Source organism: Mauremys mutica, chromosome 5 (genome assembly GCF_020497125.1).
Source record: "Mauremys mutica isolate MM-2020 ecotype Southern chromosome 5, ASM2049712v1, whole genome shotgun sequence".
NCBI classification, from domain to species: domain Eukaryota; kingdom Metazoa; phylum Chordata; order Testudines; family Geoemydidae; genus Mauremys; species Mauremys mutica.
Window position 1 is genome coordinate 32,914,878 of NC_059076.1, and position 13,681 is coordinate 32,928,558.

Genomic DNA, 13,681 nt, shown 5'->3' on the forward strand with positions numbered 1-13,681 from the left:
TTAACACCTCGCATCATGGCACATACTAAATGCAGTGGAACCATCATGGTTCTGCTTCTAGAAGTGACAGCCTATGGAGAATGTTCACAGAGAACTCTCCAGCCCCTGCACACTGCAGAGCGTGGCAACAGTGCCTCTCTCTGCAGCTAAGAGTGCAGTTTTGGGGCAGGTGAGGGGAGTGGATCCACAGGGCAGAATCCAGAGGACTACAGCAGCAGTGGAGTAGCTGGTCCATTCTACGACAGTGATTGAGGGGAAACGATTCCTTCCCTTTCTGTGTAATCTCTTCACAAAGTCAATTAACTCTGGCCTTTTGCAGGGTGGCCCCTTAATAATGAAGATAATACAATTTATTATTCATACACAGGTAGACGTTCCCATCACATCACGTCCAAAGGTTCTCAGATAAGCAAGCAGCTGCTCTCATTCTTTATTGGCACTGCTCTGTCATACAAGAGAGTCAGACTTAGTTCTGAATGATGCTCTTTCACTCTGGAAGTGGGCATTAGACTTTAAGGAAAAGTTTCAGTATCCCAGTAAAAATTTACTTGAAGCGAGCACATGAGAAGAATCGAGTTTCTCACTTTTCTTTTCTGGGTTTTTAGAAGGACAGGTGATGAGTGCTTGTTTCAGTGATCACCAGAGAAAGCAGAAGAATTTTAAAAAGGTTAAACAAAGGGTGGGAAGAAACATCACAGTTTAGAGTGACGAAACAAACAAACAAAAACTCATGTGGACAAATCAAAAAGGCATTAATTAATTATACTTTCAGGCAGTCATTTCCTCAGAACTGAGATCCTATGTCAGTGCATTACATAGTAAGAAGTTCACAGCCTAAGGAATATTTAATCTTGCGATAAACTGATAAACATTCTTCATAACATGCTGAAGCAGGTCTCCAGACATGACATACATCATTTTCCTGTGTGAACATAAGGGAATCTTTAAAAGATCTGAATCACTTCCATAGTATGTTTACAATATCTATAATGAATCACTCTCATCATCTGAAAAGTATGTCTAACTTCCCCCCCCACACCTCCCAAAAAAGCCTGTTATTATAGCTAACCAAACAACAAATTACATGTCAGCAAATAGGTAACCACAGGATGTCAGAAAATAACTGAGCACAAGTATTCAAATTTCAATATGAAATTTTAACATTGTGGTATATATTTATCACTATAACCCACAACTGCTGAATACTTTCCCAAATAATGTTCATAATGAATTCAAAAGCCCATGTGTATATGCACATGAAGACAGGCAGTTTGAAGACACAATGATCTGTTGATAAATGGGTAAACATTACATAGTAAAATGTTTATAGAAGCGGCATTGAAAAAGCTTCTTGGTGGTTACACCTCCTCATCCACCCCTCCATTAACTTTAATTAAGCTTGCCATAAGCTTACAAGCCTGGCGGACTTAGAGAACCTGATCTGAAAAGAAAAATAAGGGGTTTAATCACTGGGCCGGGTTTTCCAAGTTTTCATGGCTCTAATGTTTATACCCTGCACACTTATATAAACCCAAACTTCCATTACTTGCATGAGAGTCTCAGATCAATATTATAGATAAAGGTAAAGCTTAAGGTAAACGATTTCCCTGTAATATGATGGGCATAGTAATTTTAGTGTACATCAAACATATTAGGATACAGTAAGCTTGCAAAGACATAATAAATTCATCAGCTATTTCTAGTGATTGATTTGTATTCCAGTTTAATTAGCCATGAAAGAGCCAATTTTTCTGAGACCTCCTCCCCCTATCCCCCCTTTTTTTTTTTTTGTTACAGATCAGTGCCACAAAAGATAATCCCCAGCTGTCAAGTTAAGGAAATTTAAAAGGTAGGTTCTAAATAAAATTGCTATCAGTCATTAATTCATTTTCATATGGACCAACTATAATTACTTCTCAAAGAGTTATAACAGAACTCCCAACTGAAACATGCCTGATTTTCTTCTTAAATGTCTGTTTTAAAATTGGTTTTCAAGTGCTTTGCAAACAAAAAGTAGCTTGATAAAATTGAGATAATTACCTGTGGAAAGAGAGAAGAGCTGCGGTATAGCATGAAACCTATAATCTTGCCATTGCTTAACTTCTAATAAACAACATTAAGTAACTTATAAAACTAGCATTGTACATTTGTATAGCACCAGGAAGGATAAAACTGTTTGCTATAAAGGGGGTATTTTGTTACTAAAAAAACAGTCCCGCAAATGTATTCAGAAAATTCACAAAGAGCGTCCATGTTTGCTTTAACTAGCCACTACAAAAGGAGAGAAGCAGGGGACAATAGTGAGGTCCAGCTGTTGTTTTTCTTGAAGAAGTCCCAGCTCCCCATGCGGAGAAACTATACTTGAGATGAGCTGGCAGAGACAAATGTTCCGTCTACACTTTAAATGGCAGCTGGTTATTAAATGACTCCCAATAGGATGAACACTTGCTATTGACAATAAGGTAATATAAGGACCATGCAGAGCAATCAGGATGGGAATGTGAATGAAAAATCTTTAATCTGAAATTACAGCTGTCAGAGTTATATTATAAAACATGAAAGTTGCATCTGCACTTAGAATTAATGTGTCCCCAAAGCCAAGTTTCTCATAAACTGCATCTTGGAGATACATATTTTACAAATAGACACCCATCTTCCATAAATCAAACTGAACTGTAGCCTATATTAAGGAATTAAAAGGGTCATCTCTTCTGGGCTTGGTATTTGTCGAACAGTATTTGTAAATCAATGCTCATTTTTCCCAAAGTCCAGCAGATATGGTGGTAGTATTAGTTCCTAACCATATTCACTGACTTCAAGTGTCAAACAAATGACTTCAGTTCTTTTGTTACAAGCTTCAGTGTGTAAAATGGGCTTTTCAAGATCAGAAAGCGTTTTCAAAAAGGCCACAATATAATAATTTGAATGAGGAGCTGTAAGAACAAAGATATTGCATTTTGTTTACAAATAGTGTGTTTCAGATATGCTTGGTTAAGGTCTACACACAATTTAAATGGTTCATCATTCTTAATGGGACCAATTTCAGATCAGATATGTACTGTGAAATTATTTACTTAGTTTCCTACACTGACCCATTAATGATATGGACTGCTTCAGTTCATTTCCTAGGAATGCTTTCAGGAAGGCTTTGCATTGCATAAGAACAGTAGTTGTTTCTCCAGGCAGACTCTTTGCATTATGTGTCTGTGATTCAGAACAGAGTGGCTCATACTTTTCAAAAATGTCGTTAAGGTTAAATACATGTTTGTATGTTGGATTACAGTAATTTTTTTTAGCACCTGAAAACGTTGCCACCTCACTGTTTACCTCTTGAACAGCACTGGTCCCAGTACATATCACTGGGGGACACTGCTATTTACCTCTCTCCATTCTGAAAACTGACCATTTATTCGTACCCTTTGGTTTTGGTCTTTTAAGCAGGTACTGATCCAGGAGAAGACCCTCCCTTTTATCCCATCACTGCTTTGTTTGCTTAAGAGCCTTTGGTGAGGGACTTTGTTAAAGGCTTTCTGAAAGTCCAAGTATACTATATCCAATGGGTCATCCTTGTCCATGATTGTTGACCTCCTCAAAGAATTCCAATAGATTTGTGAGGCAAGCTTTGTTGACTCTTCCCCAACAAATCATTTGCATTTATGTGTCTGATAATACTGCTCTTTATTATAGTTTCAACCAATTTGCCTGGTACTGAAGTTAGGCTTACCAGCCTGTAATTACTAGGATTGCCTTTGGAGCCTTTTTAAAAAAAATTGGCGTCACATTAGCTATCCTCCGGTAATCTAGTAGAGAATCTCATTTAAGTGATAGGTTACATACACAGTTAGTAATTCTGCAATTTCATATTTGAGTTCCTTTGGAATTCTTGGGTGAATACCATCTGGTTATGGTGACTTATTACTATTTAATTTATCAGTTTGTTCCAAAACGTCATCTACTGACACTTCAATCTGGACAGACCTAAAAAGAATGGCTCCCTTTCATGCTCTGCTGTGAAAGGAGATCTCCCTCACATCCTCTGCAGTGAGGACTGATGCAGAGAATTCATTTAGCTTCTCCACAATGGCCTTGTCTTCCTTGAGTGATCATTTAGCACCTCAATGGTCCAGTGGCTCCACTGATATTTTGGCAGACTTCTTGCTTCTGATGTACTTAAAAAAAAATTGCTGTTAGATTTTGAGTCTTTTGCTTGTTGCTCTTCAAATCTTTTCCGGCCTGCTATTTATACTTCTATACTTGACTTGCCAGAGTTTCTAATCCTTTCTATTTTCCTCAGTAGGATTTGACTGCCAATATATAAAGGATGTCTTTTGGCCTCTAACTGCTTCCTTTGCATCCGATGAAGTGGGCGGTAGCCCACGAAAGCTTATGCTCAAATAAATTTTCTCTAAGGTGCCACAAGTACTCCTGTTCTTTTTGCGGATACAGACTAACACAGCTGCTACTCTGAAACCTGTCCTTTACTCTGTTGTTTAGCCACAGTGGCATTTTTTGGTCCTTTTACTATTCCTTTTTAGTTTGGGCTATACATTTAATATGAGCCACTATTATGGTGTTTTTAAAAAGTTTCCATGCAGCTTGTAGGCATTTCACTCTGTGACAGTTTCTTTTAATTTCCATTTAACTAGCTTCCTCATTTTTGTGTAGTCCCCCTTTCTGAAGTTAAATGCTTTTGTGGTGTGCTTCTTTGGTATCCCCCATCTGCAATGTTAAATTTAATTATATTATAGTCACTGTTACCAAATGGTTCTGCTGTATTCACCTTTTAGATCAGATCCTGTGCTCCACTTAGGACTAAATCAAACATTGCCTCTCCCCTTGTGGGTTCCAGGACTAACTGCTCCAAAAAGCAATCATTAATGGTGTCTAGAAACTTTATGTCTGCCTCCCATCCTGTCCTATATTAGACATCAGGCCAAGCTGCAAGTCAAGAGAGTAATGCTGCACTGATGTATGAATTAAGTTCCAGATTCAGTCTTCTCTATCTTAGGGATGCAGACACATCTGAGATGTTCTGCAGATGCCACTTTGGACCTAGTGAAACATGTTTTCAATGCCTTCAGGTACTCACCAATTCTCCTAGCTGACATTACAATCACCACTCTTTATAGATAAAGGAGAATTCTCCTGAACGTTTTAAGCACTAGATTCACATTCCCAAGGTAGGAGGCTTGCAAATAAAGCAGAAAGAAAAAGGCATGTAAGAGTCTTTTGAAAATCTTTTGACAGTAGGATGTGTGAATAATGAACATCTGTGTACTGGGGGGTGGTATTGCATGCAGATAAGATGCCAAGTGGGCCTTCTCAGTACTCACAGATAAACTGGTCTGTCAGAGACAGTAAATAGAATTGTAAATGTTAGTGCGGCAGAGCTCTTACTGGAGATTCTAAATTAAAATCTTTTCTATTTCAAGGTACACTCAACCTTATGGAAGGTTATGACTTCACAAAATGACTCATTTAATTTATTCTTTAGTTATTCCTCAAGCAGAGAGATTTTGCATCTGGATGAAGAACATAGCTCTAGTTTTATGTTGGGAAATTAGAGTTGATAATGGAAAAAAGAAAGATCAAATGCTAGGGTTATAAAATCTGAGAGCTAGGATAAACAAGTGGGATCTGGTAATATCACATAAGATCAGTCATGTCTGATTTTCCTCTGGTTTTGGTGGGAAGATCTAACGAGTCCAGGAGGCATCCATATTCTCTACCCTCCTTGGAGCAGAACTGCAGCTACTTTCTGGTGTTCTTTGTGTCAAAGATCTCTGAGAGCCTCTCCCCCACATCTGAAAGACAAATGCCCACCATGTCTTTCAGACACCAACTGAGCCTTGCATTTGCCACTCAACTCAACTGTCAAGATGTTTTCCTTACCAGGAAAATGAGGGCTAGAAGTTGAAATTTAATGGATGTGCACTCTAAAAGACAAACACATGACACAGCAAATGAGACTTAGCTCTTCCCTGTCAGTTGATACAGGACGAGGCCAAGGTGTTATTTGTCAAGAATTGTGGCAGCCTATCCCTGATTTGAGAGAGGAAATCTCTGAAAGGCAGTCAAATTATTATCAGCTCTAGGATTTTTACATGGAGCTTTGAACTCCTTGGATTTCCAAAGACCCTGTATATACTGACATGGTCCAAGTAGGCCCTCTATCTATACATGAGGCACCTGACACAAAATCTCAGCTTGCAGTAGGGGAACGTACATTTTCAAGTACTGAACTGAAGTGTCTTGGATCTTTCAGAGCAGGGTTACAAGAGACAGCATACTATCCAGATGAGGTTAAAATACTGTCCTAAACCAGCTTTGGAGGGCTCTTATTCCAAGTATGGCAAATGGTATTACATAGGCACAAGAAACCAGTTGTCCCAGAAACCTCAGAAATAAATAAATTGGAATTTAGTGATTTTATCCTCAAAGAGGCCACTGAACTTCTGAATCCGTCTAAATCGATTATCAATTGGGCCATCACCTATTTGGCTCCTATGAACTCTGTCTGAATCAGTGTAAATGTAAATGTTTCTTGTTTTATTCTTAGCCATATAGATGGGGAAAGTACACAACATAGCCAGGAGATCCAGTGAAGATTGTGCTCTCACTAGCCAATTGTCTGGATAGCAACATACATGAGTATCTTGTCGTGTTAAGGGAAATGTCACCGTTAGGTATATTGTGAAGATTTTAGAGCAGCAGAGAATGCAAAGAGGAGCTCTCTGTACTAATAGTGGCCTTTCTCTGTGATTAGATATTTTTGCTATATAGGCTAGACACATCAAAGGAAATAGGGGTCCTTCAGGTCAAGAGACCCAAACCAATCCTGTGGATTTAAAGATGGGATTAGACAGGTTAATGCCACCGTTAAAAATGTGAACATTTTTGTGTACTTGTTCAATTTTTTAGCCTCTAGCACGGAATGAAATCCTTCTCCTTCCCCCAGGAAATAGAGAATTAAGAGGAATAGAACCATTTCCACCTATACTGACAAGGAACATCATCTATTGCTTTGAAATGGAGGGAAGAGGCTATTTTGTCAATAGATCCTGATAAAAGGGATCCCTGAAAAAGAAAGAGAAGCGCTGAGGGACAGGGAGTAGGCATGGAGGGGGAGCATTTCATCCCATGCTAGAAGCTAAAAAATTGACTATAAGAGGGTTCAAAAAAGAACTAGATAAATTCATGGAGGATAGGTCCATCAATGGCTATTAGCGAGGATGGGCAGGATGGTGTCCCTAACCTGTTTGCCAGAAGCTGGGAATAAGCAACAGAGAATGGATCACTTGATGATTACCTGTTCATTCCCTCTGGGGCACCTGGCATAGGCCACTGTCGAAAGACAGGATACTGGGCTAGATGGACCTTTGGTCTGACCCAGTATGGCCACTCTTATATTCTTATGAGGGATTCTTTTTCTGCATAAAATTTCTAAAATGAATTAGTCTGAAGTAATTTCTCTTCACACCACCTGGGGAAAAAAAGAGTCCCCCAAATGAGAATCGGCCACATGGGTGGGGTAAACGCATGCAGGGGAGTGGAATTTGCCATGATAAGTTTGGCTTTTTGAAGATGTTGATGGACCTCAAGCTACAGATTTTCACTTGTAAAGAGCCTGGGGGGATTTTAAATTTTTCTGCTTCTCCAACTTCTCCGTACTTTTGGACATGAAATGACTAGGGATAAAATTTTCAAAAGCATCTAAGTCACCAAGGAGCTTAAGTTCTATGACTTCCAAGTCCAATTGACTGCCCCAAATCTCTCTTGTTGTTTCACTGCCTGACTGGCAACCAGATTAAGTTAAAGGCTGTTCTAATTTACACCAAGGATTGTAAATCCAAGACAGTCCTCCCTTTGTGATCCTATTGCCAAATGCAGCTTGGCCAGATGAGAAAATCTGGGCCATTGACTTGTAATTTAAATCACGGGTTCCCATGGTGCTCACATGAGGCCTGCGTGGTTCAGATCACGGTGCCTATGCACCATCAGAGCATTTGTCCCACTGCCATACATTGCAGCAGTTGGAGTAGCAGTGGCAGCCCTGAAATTATTTGGGGAAGTAGAATAAGACTCTCCTCTTCCCACCCCCTCATAATCAAAATGAGTTTGTTTATAGGGAAGCACATGAAAGGGTGCTGAGGAGAGAGGGGGGAAAGGGCGCCATTGTTGTTTTACATCATATGTTTTTTTTTAAATGACCTGGGGGATAAAGGAATCTCTCCTGATTGGATATTTACAAATAAATTTGTAGCATTCTGACACACAAACAATATTCACCACACCAGACTATATTTCATTTGGAAAGTAGTTGCTCTGGATATCCTTTTCCAAGCACAGTGTGCCAAAAATCTTAAATATATTCAATGTCATTTTACTGTGAACCGAGTTAATCCTGTAAAGTTATTGTTATTGTTTCAATTAAATGAAACAAATTATGGCATGCGACTAAATTACCAAGAAAATCAATTACCAATAAACTGACAGCAAATTTGTATTACAATTCGTCCTTTAAATAATGCAATGTTCTTGCATAAGCTTCAACTTATTTCCTAAAAAGAGTTGACATGACATTTTGTCTTGTATTTGAAAGCTATCTTTTGCTATTAATTTGCATTGAACAAACAACCAAAAGATGAAGAAAATCAAAGGGAACTTCCTTTCCATACTTCTCCCACACATCTTCAGCTGTGTGAGCAAGCAGTTAAAACATGCTAATGTAGTTAGAGGAAATTCAACATCTCTGTTATAGATGAAAGGTAAACAAAAGCAGATGAAGGATTAGTGCAATTCCAAATTTAAGATATTGCTCTCAGTGACTTATATTAAAGTGGTGTTGCATACGGTGGCATGTTTTAGATGACATTTCAATTGTACAAGCAATTTGCATTCTATCTGACATTAAATAACGTTCTCATTATTATGAATTCTGGCAGCATTCTCATCTCTACAGCATAAAGATATGAACTACGAGGCACATCTTAATGAAGGGAGTAAGTTTTCCTGTCAATCTGAAATGTGAGACAAGGCTGTACCTGGGCTAAACCTCCAGTAACATTATTGTGAGTTGCCCACTTCTGACATAGTACAAATCTTCAGCTAAAGCATTCTTCTTATTAAATAAAGATCTATAACTGAACACATGTATCTGTAATATCACTACAATCCAAAGAAAATTAAAAGACAGATTATGTCCAGGATATTACATGCACCACCACAGAGCACTGCTAGAATCTGGTATGATCCTGTTGCTAAGATACCTGGCTAATGCCACGGAAACAAGCCCCTCTTACTAATCTAGTACAATCCATGCATGCTTCCACATATTTTGGCAGGGGAAAGTAGGAGTCCACTCACAATGGTTTGGGATATTACTAGCCAGTGTTCCTGAATTTATACATTTTTTATCTCTTATACTCTTTTTTTCTCTTTCTGATAAGCTTCAACAATCTTAGTGAAATAAGAAATGTAACACTCTGTTAATGGCATTTGGTTGCTTTATACCATTTAAAACAAGTAAGATTACTTTATATCCTCCTGCATAGTCAATAAAAGTTGCTTAAAAAGGTAATTATTTAAGTGCTTTTGGTTGCAAAATTGTGGTGCTCCCAAAAATGATTCCCCTTAATCTTTGTGATTTATACTGTAATATGCACATAAATGACTAACTGCATTTTCCATCTCTGTTGCTGTCTTCAAGGAAAATGTAATATACCAGTTTCCTTGGGTGAATACTGAATAAGAACTAGAAAAAATAAAGTGGATTTTTTTTTCCAGAAATAACTTGCAAGTCTATACTGTTGAAAGCTGCTTTGCAGCTTTACGCTTACCAATAGCTCTCTGCCCAATACATTAGAAAACACCTAAAAGATTATTCAGTATATGATTTGTGTAAAATTCATACATAAAAGAAAAACTTTATCAAAGAGGCTGGATAGAATGTAAATTTACTGCTAAGCAATATACATTACATGTATCATTTTTAAATATGAGAAAAAGAGGTCTGTTGATGAAAACGTACACTAACAAAAAGTTCCTACTGTAAATCCAACAAGAATTAAAAAAAGAATGTAAATGTACTTCACGTCTTTACTGCAATATGATCTGCTAAGCATCAGTGACGGTAGCTGTTGAGCTCAAGTTATGATAACAATAACTTTTGCAGATGTTCATAGCTGTCAAATATTATTTGCTAAAATGTCAGAAGATGTGATAAAAAGTAAAAACAGAAGAATTTTTCTATAGTAATCAGTTGAAGTCAGAAAGGTGGAGGTCAAGTATTAATCTTCAACTATAAAACAGTAAAATGTGAAGGAATAATAGACATATTAAAACAAGCAAGCGTGTGTGTGTGTGTGTGTGTGTGAATGAGAGAGAGAGAGAGAGAGAGAGGGGAAGAGACACAAACATATCCACATCACATTTGTTTCTAATTCATTCACAGTTTGATTCAGGGATATTTTTCATAGAAGGAACACACACATCTCTGGCAATAATGCTACCTAAAAATAGCTTATTTTTATTCACATTGTTTTACTGTTTTCCAGTCCATGGATTCTCAAGGTCATATTGTGAGAGTTATTTGGCAAGACACCACAGGGACCTTATGGATTTGGAATGCCATTTGCAATGTTATGACAATCACTCGTTGTGATACTGTTCTATTGTTGGAAACAAATATTACCATTATCAATATAGGCCATATAAAATGCAAAACTAATGAATGTACATGTTTGTTCATTTATTCAGAATGCTTCATATCTTTTGAACCCCTCGGGGAGTTAGTAGTAATAAAAACTATTTCTAAATAACTACCTTAGGGCAGCACACAAGGGTAACTGTACTATAAAACAGGAGATTGTTCATGACAAAGAAGAAATAAATCAATAACAGGTGCAAGTATCTCAGAAACTGTTACTTCAACATAAATTGTCCCTGTAAGAAGGACAGAAAAATGTTTTTACAAACCTTTTACTTTTTTCAATTTTCCCTGGAATCCAAGGCAGAAGAGAAAATGGCTGTTTGCTTAGAATAAAGTGTCTGAGCTATCTATGTGGACCTGACTGTAATGGCAAAGAATGGTGCAGATCAATATCCATCTTCTTCATTCCTGAAGTAATAACTTTCAATAGGAAAATCTATTTACTTTTACTTACCTTTATTTTATTTCATTTTGCTTTAAAGAAGTTCATTCCAGAGGGAGGGTTTAGATTGCAAACAGCAGTTAACAAACTGATGATTTAACTAAGGACTGTAGGCTAGTAGGCATCTTACCATTCTCTCTAGCCATTGGCCAGGGGTAAGAAGAAACACATTTGCTTCGAAAAAAATATTTATTTATTATATAAACACTGAGCATTAAAAGGCATTTGAAGCATACAACCACTTCATGTATAGTGCATACTGGGAAGGTTAATCAGAACTGAAGGGTCACTTGTCTGATTCTAATCATCTCATTCTAACAGCAGAAAAGATTATATTATACTGTACACAGCACAATTCATACATCCTTGAGTCGAAAGATACAGAGTGGAAAAAACTTTGTAAATATCTACATGAACTTCTTTTTAAAAAAAGTCAATCTATTTTTCACAGTTGTTTAAATGAACCAATTTTGGAAAAGTTTGTACTACAGGTATATAACCTGGATATATTGGTTATAAAAAGTAACTTTTAAAACCATTTTGTTCATATTAGCCAAAACAGCACAATATTAGCCACTTACTATTTGTTTTCCAGATTACTTTCAGGGAAAAGTTGAACATTCTATTTATGACAGTTTTTGGAGCGTAATGGCATTCTGTATGGATGGTTCAGAAACAATTTAGTCAATAACACTGAACATTGCACAGTCAGTAAAATATGTTTCCTTTTTAATAAATGCTGCTTTCAAGTTGCTTTGTTTATCACGTGCATATGGAAAGGGTTCACTATTTTATATTTACTTGATGAAGAAGATGAAGCCAATTAAAGTACCTTTTAAAATGTTTCTTATGATACTTTGTAGCCCATCATTCCCTCTCTCCCTTCCCTCTCCAATAAAATAAAGACATAGTAAAATTTACACTTTGCTTAGAATTTGCAAGCAACTATCTTTCTGCAATACTCATTTTTTTTATTGTAGTGGCAACAGCTTTACTGTTCATAGCCTTGTCAATTTTGAAATTCAAATAGAAGAGACTAAGAGAGACTAGAAAGACAACACTTTATTCACACTGTGAATTTTATTATTAATAATGGTTAATTAATCTTAACTGAAGAAGCAAGGTAAAACCCCATGTCTGAATTCCAGGTTCTTATATAAATCTCAGAACACTCAACGTGTATATTTCTAACTGAGAAAGAGATCACCATCATTAAAACCCTGCTTAAATCAACTGCAAGGGAAATAAATTAGAGACACTACTCTCTTCAGAATTTGAAGGGAAACATACTAATATAGATGTAACATAGAAACAAAATTAATTGCAAAGGAAAATATAGAGAATGCTAAGGATAAATTAGATTTCATTGCCATTCATATCAGCATATTTATTGGAATGAAGATTTTTTTCCTGTGGAAGAGTAAGTGAATAAATAATTTTATAGTTTTACAACATGGCCATTTACATAGAATTACAGTTTCTAACTTTTATTTTCTCTGCTAGCAGGATAAAAGAAAAATTAATGCAACCCCATATAGATATACTACTGCATATATCGCTGGAACACAAAAGACAACTAGTGAAGCTAAACAGAAGACCCAATAAATCTGAAGAAAAGCCATTGACAATTTTATAAAAAATAAAAAATAGTTTCACTTGTTAAAAGGCACCAAGGGATTAGAAGAAATATTCAAGGTCTTAAAGGTTTTAGAAGGTGGTTGTTTTTTGGTCTTGAAGACAGTAATTTTTATTCATTGTTTTTTACCTGAAACAAACTTTCTTATGAAATTTCATCCACCATTTTATTTTCCTTTATATTGAACTGAATTGTACAACAACTGAAGCAAAGTAGATGCATCAGGAAATAATTAAGGTTATTGCAGGAAAATCACAATATGCAATCAATGTTTTTGAACTTAAAGAAGCCCGGGTAAAGGATTAGTCTTGCTATACGGAAAGAGATGTACTACAGCAAAAAAACCAGATGAACTACCTACGGGGGTAAGTAGTAAGTTAGAGGCTTTAGACATGATTATGCTATATATAATTTAAAGCTCAACTTTAAAGCAAGTAAGTGCTATTAATTATCCCTCTACCCAACACAGCTCTTAAAATGTCAAATTATAAAAGACTATTGGTAATTGTGTAAGTTATTGCAAACTAGACTCCCTCCAGCAGTGACAGGAGACAGTATGAAAAAGGAAGCAAGATACACCTTTCTTCTCTGATATTTACAGCCACTTGATTCAGATGAAGAAAGTGATAACAGTAATAGTGCATCCATACAGCCCTTTTTCATGGCCTAATCCTGAATCCTTTACTGATGACAGTAATGCCAAAAATTCATGTGAATAATGTCTGCAACATCAGACTTTTATTTTTGGAGGTTCAACAAATACCCTGGGACTGATTCTCCTCAACCTTACATTTGCACCTATGCAAAATGAGGGCAAACTGGATGTAAAATGCTACCATCTCAGAATGCCTGCCCATAAACAACAAAACAATGTGGTCTAGTGCTTACAGCA